This window comes from Psammomys obesus, unplaced genomic scaffold (assembly GCF_907164565.1).
Source record: "Psammomys obesus unplaced genomic scaffold, mPsaObe1.curated_primary_1811, whole genome shotgun sequence".
In the NCBI taxonomy this organism is placed as follows: domain Eukaryota; kingdom Metazoa; phylum Chordata; class Mammalia; order Rodentia; family Muridae; genus Psammomys; species Psammomys obesus.
In genome coordinates, this window is record NW_026585698.1 from 7214351 (window position 1) to 7222645 (window position 8295).

Below are 8295 nucleotides of genomic sequence, written 5' to 3' on the forward strand. Positions count from 1 at the left end.
AGGAGGAGAAGGAGGAGGAGGAGGAGGAGGAGGAGGAGGAGAAGAAGAAGAAGAAGAAGAAGAAGAAGAAGAAGAAGAAGAAGAAGAAGAAGAAGAAGAAGAAGAAGAAGAAGAAACTGGTAGAGGCTGCAGAGGGATTTTTTTCAGCACCCACCTCAAAGGAAAAGCTTGTCTGTCTACCTGAGATAACTTCCAGGTAGCGTTGTCTGTCCCTGAGGAGAGGAGGTGGAAGAGAAAGGGAAAGAGGCTGGGACAGAAGAGGAATAGCAGGACATGACCCAAGCAAGTATGAGAGGTTAGGGAAAGCCGAAGTTGGATCCTTTCGTATTTAGTACTGATTAAGATCACTAGCCGAGTGTTCCTGAAAGCCTCTTGTGTGGAAGGGTGCTGGGGTTGCCAAGCTCTGATTCACTTCCCCAAATCTCATCCTCTCATCTGAGATGAACAGATCACAGAACACTCATATCCATTGGTTTGTTGCTGTTTGCTTTTAGACATCTTTAGAAGTGTATTTGAGTTGGGAACTCATTTTTTTTCTGCATGGATAGCAGGGAAGTTATGACAGCATGGCCACAACACCTGGTCATGATGATGTAGAGTACTCATGAGATCTCTTGATAAGACCATACATACAGTCACTTGTTCTAAGATCGGGCAAGCACCAGGGTGACCCGAGGGTGTCCATATGCCCTCCTGGTAAAGCAGTCATTCTGAGGGGATGTACCAGTCTCCCCGTTGGCACAGGGACTACCAAGGTCAGCCTTGATGCTGTGTCATTGGCCAAATCCTGCTTCTCTATGGACTTTACTGATCATCACTAAGATGGAGCTTGACCTGAAGTGGAGAGGCAGGCACTCGTGTTCTAGTGCATTGTTTGGTATTCCTCTGAAGAAAGAGGTCACAGCTAAAAACAATGCTTAAAAACCACTGGGCCAGATACTCGCTGTGACTCATTGGTGTATGCATTCATTCAGCAAACGCTTGTTTCTTAAGTGCTTGCTCTATGCTAGGGGCTCTCGGAACATCCAGAAAAGCAACAGCGAACAAAATACAGATCTCTTTGTAGGAAGTGAATCACAATTTTAAATCAAGAGCGCGTAGCCTTCCGCCACATGCTTGCTTCCTCACACAGAGGCCACACGCTCTTGTCCTCAGCTAGGCGACAAGGATACAGCATCTGGCTCATGACTGTCACATTTCCCCAGGAGGACCTGAAGCTTGATACAGGGTGTGCCCAGATTTCTGCATGTGATGGGAAATGGGATTGTTCTACCACGAGTTAGAATGATTGAGCTGATGAAACTGGTTTGCTTTTTTTCTTGCGGTTAGTTTATTTAAGTGGTTAGTAATAAATATTTTTTTCTGACAGATTAAAATAATCATCATGCCTAATGACTCTTGCTGGGTAGATATTCCTGACCAAAACCAATAAGGGCCTATATAAAGAGATGCTGAATGCATCCTAATAGTTACCATGGCATTTGTGTAATCGTTGTCCACGTGTGCTTATTGGAGACAAGGGTTCCTGAGACTGATCATGGCGTTTTTCCAGGGTGTGCTCACACGCACCCTTCTGCCTCACTTAGTCATTTAACTCTGAGCAACCCTGTAAGATCTATTCGCCAATTTCTGGACCTCATGGAACCGAATGTCTAATGTCTTTCTGGAGCTCACAAAGCCAGCAGGAAGTCTGCTTTTGAAGTCCATAGCAGTTCCATTCCAATGCCTGCTTGCTTCGTTCCTTCCAGGCCTCTTCCTTTCTGACTTGTTAGGGCACATTTTCAAGGAAACGTTAGGAAAACCAAGCGACTCTCCCTCCATTTAACTCTCTCCCCAGTCACCACCAAATGATTAAACCTATATACCTTCTGACTTAGCATCCCCAAATTTATTAATATCAAGATTCTGACCTGTGGATGTCTTTACCTTGCCACAGTTGTCTATGAAGTTCACACTACAGTAAGGATACGAGGTCTTTTGCACATAGAGTTTTTGCAGCAATGTAGCTAAAAGTATACAGAACCAAAACAAAATGCAAAGCAATTACTTCCATATCATCCAATTCAGGAATTTCTCCCCACAGGAATGAAAAATTAATGAATAGCAGCATGTTTTGAATCCCTAAGGTCTCTGCAATTAAAGCCGTCTCTATATAATTTATTCCAAACCTTAATGTTTTTATTATGGGGATTTTACAAATAATTTTCTTAGAAGATGTTTCTATTCTACAGCGAAGTTGAGCTTTTTAATTGACAGTTCTGATGTCAAGGAACACACTCACATATGTACATACTCACATCTGACTTCCGACGCAAAAAGTTTCTGGCCCTTGCCTGAGCATCCTCTCACCTGCCTTTCCCTCTTCGCTTTTGGGGGCTGCGTTGTGAAAGAGTGTTGATCGTGTGTAGCAGTAGTGGTCACGCAGTCCTGGAGACAGCAAACTTGAAAGGTTTTCCTTCCACCCTCAAAATCAAGCGTAAGGACCGTGGCGATGACTCAATGGGCAAAGCGCTTGCTGTGTGAACCTGAGGACCTGAGTCTGGGTATCCAGGGCCCGTGTGAAAATATGGACACTTTATATATCTCTGTAACCCAATGCTGAAAGGAGAAACAGGAAGATTCTCAGGGCCGGCTGACTAGCTAGCTGGACCATTGTGACCTCAGGTTTTAGAGAGAGACCCTGATTCAAAAAGTGTGATAGAAAATTAAGGAGGAAGATGCTCTATATTGACCCCTGGTGTTCATGCGTGTGCACCTGTGTGCACACGTACATTACACACTAAACTCTAAATGTAAAACCACTCTTCCTAAGATAGTATAATACTGACTAGAGAATAGACATATACGTGGGTCATAAATTGGAGATCCATCAATACACCCTCACAGTCATAAGTGACCGTGATGAAGATGTCCATGCAGACATCCATCATTAATAGCCAAAGAAAAGTCTTTTCAGGAAATATACAGGATAAGTATAAATCCATGTGAAAAAAGAAATCCCAGACCAATACCTCACACAGTATAGAAAAATGAGCTAAAAGTCTATCAGAGATACAGCTATAGAAATACTAGAAGAAAACATACAAGTACTTCTTGTTATTTTGCCTCAGGGAAGACCTCTAAGAGCACAAGTTACAGAAAAACTATTAATTGCATTTCATCCAAAAGCCCTCTCAGTGCCTCGACAGCATCAGGGCAACTAACACTCTACCGTGGAGTTACATCCTGAACCCCAAAATGGAAAGTTTTGCCTTTCAAAGAGCACTATCCAAAAAGTGAGATGACAACCCCTCCCCCCCGCCCATAGTGGAAGAGTATGTTTATGAATCAAAGGACCTGATAAAGGGCCCCTGCCCAGGATACTTACCAAGGTCTGTGACTCGACCCTTGTAACAGTTTGACCGTGTCTCCTCCAAATCCCTGTCGAAAATTGACCCCCACAGTGGCAGTATTAAGAAGTAGTGCCTTAAACAGGACGGACATCAGAAGAGGGAGAAAACGGGGAACAGGACAGGAGCCTACCACAGAGGGCCTCTGAAAGACTCTACCCTGCAGAGTATCAAAGCAGATGCTGAGACTCACAGTCAAACTTTAGGCAGAGTGCAAGGAATCTTATGAAAAAAGGGGGAGTTAATATGATATGGAGAGGATAGGAGCTCCACAAGGAGAGCAACAGAACCCAAAAATCTGGGGCAAGGGGTCTTTTCTGAGATTGATACGCCAACCAAAGACCATTCATGGAGATAACCTAGAACCCCTGCATAGATGTAACCCATGGCAGCTCAGTCTCTAAGTGGGTTCCCTAGTAAGGGGAACAGAGAGTGTGTCTGACATGAACTCAGTGGCTGACTCTTTGACTACCTCCCCCCGAGGAGGGAGCAGCCTTACCAGACCACAGAGAAAGACAAAAATGCAGCCAGTCCTGATGAGACCTGATAGGCTAGGGTCATATGGGAGGAGAGAAGGACCTTCCCTATTAGTAGACTTGGGAAGGGACATGAGAAGGAGCTATAGCTGGGATACAAAGTGAATAAATTGTAATTAATAAAAATGAAGAAGAAGTGGTGCCTTTAGGAGGTGATTGGATTGTGTGTTCCACCACCACAAGTGGATTGGACCTTATGAAAGAACCCAAGAGAGCAATTCACTTCTCTTTGGCTTTGGAAGGACACTGTCAGAGTCTTGATCTTACAGGATTCTCAGTTCCATACCCTCATAATTATCTATCCTCAGGCCATTCCTCTAGTCTTAACTTTTAATATATGCCTTGGTGTGATAAAAGTGCCTCTTTTCCCTAACCAATGGGAAGCTAAATTTATCACGATTGTGTGGAAAATGCCTCTTCTGATACTGTAAGCTTCTGGAACATTGGTTTTGCCTTGTTTCTGTTTGTGTCTGTGATACCAGAAATGGAAACCCAGGGCTTCTCACCCGCTAGGCAAGCAAATGCTCTGCCACAGAGCTGCATCTCTTCCTAACAGTTGCTTTTAGCATTGTTGATATTTATTCAAAAGATTAGGTTTCTTTGAGTGTGAAATCAGGGTACTGCTTAAATATTTGAAGCCATAACTGTGTCTTACAGAATGGATGGGTAATTTCCTGAAAACTTTATTTCTAATAACATAATAAAGAGAAATTCTTTTCAACTGGGTGTGGTTTGATCCAGCACTCATAAGGCCGAGGCAGGTGGACCTATCTCCATGAATTCAAGGCCAGCCTGGTCTACATATGGAGTGAGTTCCAGATCACTGAAGACTATGCAGTGAGACCCTGCCTTAAAAATAAAGAGTAAAACAAAGGAAAAATAAACAAATAATAAATGTCTTCAATTTAACAGAAGAACCTATGGGACTGACCACCTACTTATGTTTATCTACTAAAAGAAATATCTGGGCTCGGAAGATGGCTCAGTGTATAAATACTTGCTGTGCTCACTCTCATGAAATCTGGAGTTTGCATGCATTCCTAGAATGGACTTAAAAGCCAGGTGAACGGCTTGGTGTGGTGGCGCACACCTTTAATCCCAGCACTCGGGGCAGCAGAGGCTGGCTGATCTCTATGAGTTCGAGGCCAGCATCGTCTACAGAGCAAGACCAGGACAATCAAAACTGCACAGGGAAACCCTGCCTCACAAAAACAGAAAAATCCAGGTGGACGTGGTGACTGTCTATACTCCAGCGCTCGGGTAGCAGAGACAAGGGATTCTTGGGGCAAGGTGATGAGCCAGTATCATCAAATTCTAGATTCAACGAGAGGCTTTGCCTCAATAAGGAGTGCAGAGAACAATGGAGGACGATACCCAACCTCAGCTTCAGGGCTCTCTGCACAGCACAGTCCTCTGCACACGCTGGCACATGTGTATACTTCCACAAACATAGGTACACATGCCTGTGGAAAATGTATTATCAAGTGGTACTTCATGATTAAATATATATTATTGAATCTAAGATGCCATAAAACTAGAAATACACTATCAACATATTTATCGCTATGAAAGAAGCAGCTTTTGATTAAAATATACAATACAACCAATTGAGAAAAAAAATGCTTTCTACTTTTGAATAGTATACTTTTGAAGTCTACTGCATATATATCCATCCTATAACTGGCGAACTAGGACATGTCCGTCACGTCATTTTGAACGGCAAGCCTCTTCTTAGAGGGTGTTCCTGTTGCTTAGCCCTTTAGGACCCTTATGTCTCTTTTCCTTTGCATAATGTCTTAATAGCAAAACAAAATTCTGGGCTCATTTTGATGCTATCAAATGCATTTCTAATGGTTCCAAAGTTGAAGAGATCACATTTAAATATCTTTCTAGATAGCATGACTTCATCTTGATGAAAAGTTAACATGTCTTCAGCCAGTGAACATCTCTATGAGTATTTTGAATCCATGTGCATTCTACTGTAACGCCCACTAGGGTGAATTATGTTAAAACTATTTATTAAATAGCTGGATCTTCTGGAATAGGCCAGTGAAATGGCACATTTGAAATCTAGACAATCCCAAGCAATTCAGAATGTAGACTCCCTATATCAGGGGGCATTAGTCACTGCTGAGACTGCTGAGAAGCCACAAGCTCAGCCTCTGTGGAATGCAGATTCCAGAAGGGAAGGCTGGCCAGATGTGACCGGATCTTCATCATTTCCTTGAGACTGAATTCTTATCATAAGGCTGAATAGGCACATAGGCCAAGGAGCTGCTTGGCCACGAAGAGGGTCATCTGAGGGTCACCAAATCTTTCCTCACTGTACCCAAGTCCTCCACTTGCTGGCCAGTTTCAGTGTATCACCTCTCTAAGATGAGGAACTGGTTCCCAAGTCTTGGCTTCCAGAGTGATCCATCTTAGCCTATCACAGTTTATTAGTGGCCTGAAGCCAAACAGGGTCTTGAGAGAGGACGGTAGGCCCCTTAGGTGCTCTTAATTACAAGAAAGCAGAGGCACTCATTTAGCCTGTCCCATAAGGGAGGAAGGGCTTCTGGGAAGTGTTGCTAGGAATTCAATGCTACTCAGAGTATGATGTCGCCGTAGAGAGAAAACCCCATGGTCTGAGTGCTCAGTGTGAGTCATTCCCCGTCTGCATGTTGTCCCATGTAGCCTACAGCATACTTTCAAGTGCAGACTCTGGATGAGCTGGTGTGCTTTTGATATAACCAATGATACTAGCCTAGATGGGTGAAGCCCTTCTTCCTTGGCCACTGATGGACCAAGCATTCGCCATGCAGGAGTTATCTCCATCTCAGACGTTGCTTTGGACTGACCAGCACAGCCCAGCCTGGAGACATTCTCCTTAGCAGTGGGAAGCTTGTGAGCCGATTCTAGCTAGGAGACTCTGAGCAGAAGTTGAACAATGTTCTGATCAGATAGGGAAATAGGAGAAGGAAGGCTAATGAAGGACAAAAATCCCCACGTAAGGGGAAGTAAGTAAGGGAATTCTGGGTAACCCTTGTCAATGAGATCCTGTGGTTCATCTACCATCAAAAGGCTCTGAAGGGTGTGTGTGTGTGTGTGTGTGTGTGTGTGTGTGTGTGTGTGTGTGTGTTGTGGGAGGTGGGCTATGTTTGAATGTCTGTATGCAGATATGTTCATCCATGTACACACGTCTCCAGAGGTCAGAGTTCAACTCTGGATGTCTTTCTTGATCATGTTCTACCTCAGTTTTTCAGATAGCATCTCTCACAGAATTTGGAGTTCACCGGTTCAGCTAGATTTGCTGGCAAGTGAGGCCACTTCCCAGTGTTAGGGCTGTGGGTGCAGGCTACCATGACTGGCTTTTATGTGGAGGCTGGGTCTCCAAACCCATGACCTCAGGCTTATGCAACATAACCTTAGCCGCTGAACCATCCCCCAGCCACTGAAGATTAGTACTCACGGGGAAAATGTTGGCTTAGGTAAAGCACCTGCCTTGCATGACATGGCTTGGAGTTTGAAGCCCAGCACCACAGAAAGCAAAGAAAAACAGTAAAGTGTGTGTCTACTAGACTGCAATTTTGCTTCTGTACAGACACTATAGCTTGACTCTAGTTTTCGTTATGCTAAGTGGACAGACAATGTTTTTGTCTCGGTTTCCTCCACAGCAAGACCTCATATAAATGCTCTGGCTCTGCCACAGGTCATTTGTGATGGCACCTAAGGGAACACGTGAGGAAGGGGGACAGTGAAAGAGGGGAGTTAACACCAGGAAGTGCCCCGTATAGGGCAACCTCAGCTTGGTCCCTTCAGTGGCTGCCGGGCACTGTGATCTCAGAGCTGGAAGGCCAAAACCTCCATCCTCTGAGCCCCATATCTTGAAACAACTTCCAGGTTTCTTTGTTGTCCATGTGTGAGCACACAGCTACCTCTAGGAACATCCTGTTTCCCCACCTGGGCATCTGTGGGGACATCGCCACATGCCAGACTCACTGGTCTTATAGACAGGTCCTCCAGGCCTCCAAGGAACAGATTCCTACCACAGTCTGTGTGGGAAAAGCTGAGACCTCCGAAGTACCTCAGAGGTCTCTGGTGTAAGTCCTCATGACCAACCTTATCAACAAATCCTGTCTTGGAGACAAAATACATTTTCATCGAGCCCAGGGTGTTTACAGAAATTCCACCCATGTCGATTCCTTTCATTTGTCAAGAAAGAACATTCAAAGTACAAGCTAACATTTCAGCTGTTTATTCCTTAGAGAATCTGGCCTTTTCTTTTATGAACACACACACACACACACGTATGCACACACACACACAGAGCCCACTGCCTGGGCTGCCACTGTGTGACACAATTCAAAAGCTGCCATTCCATCCTAATCCTC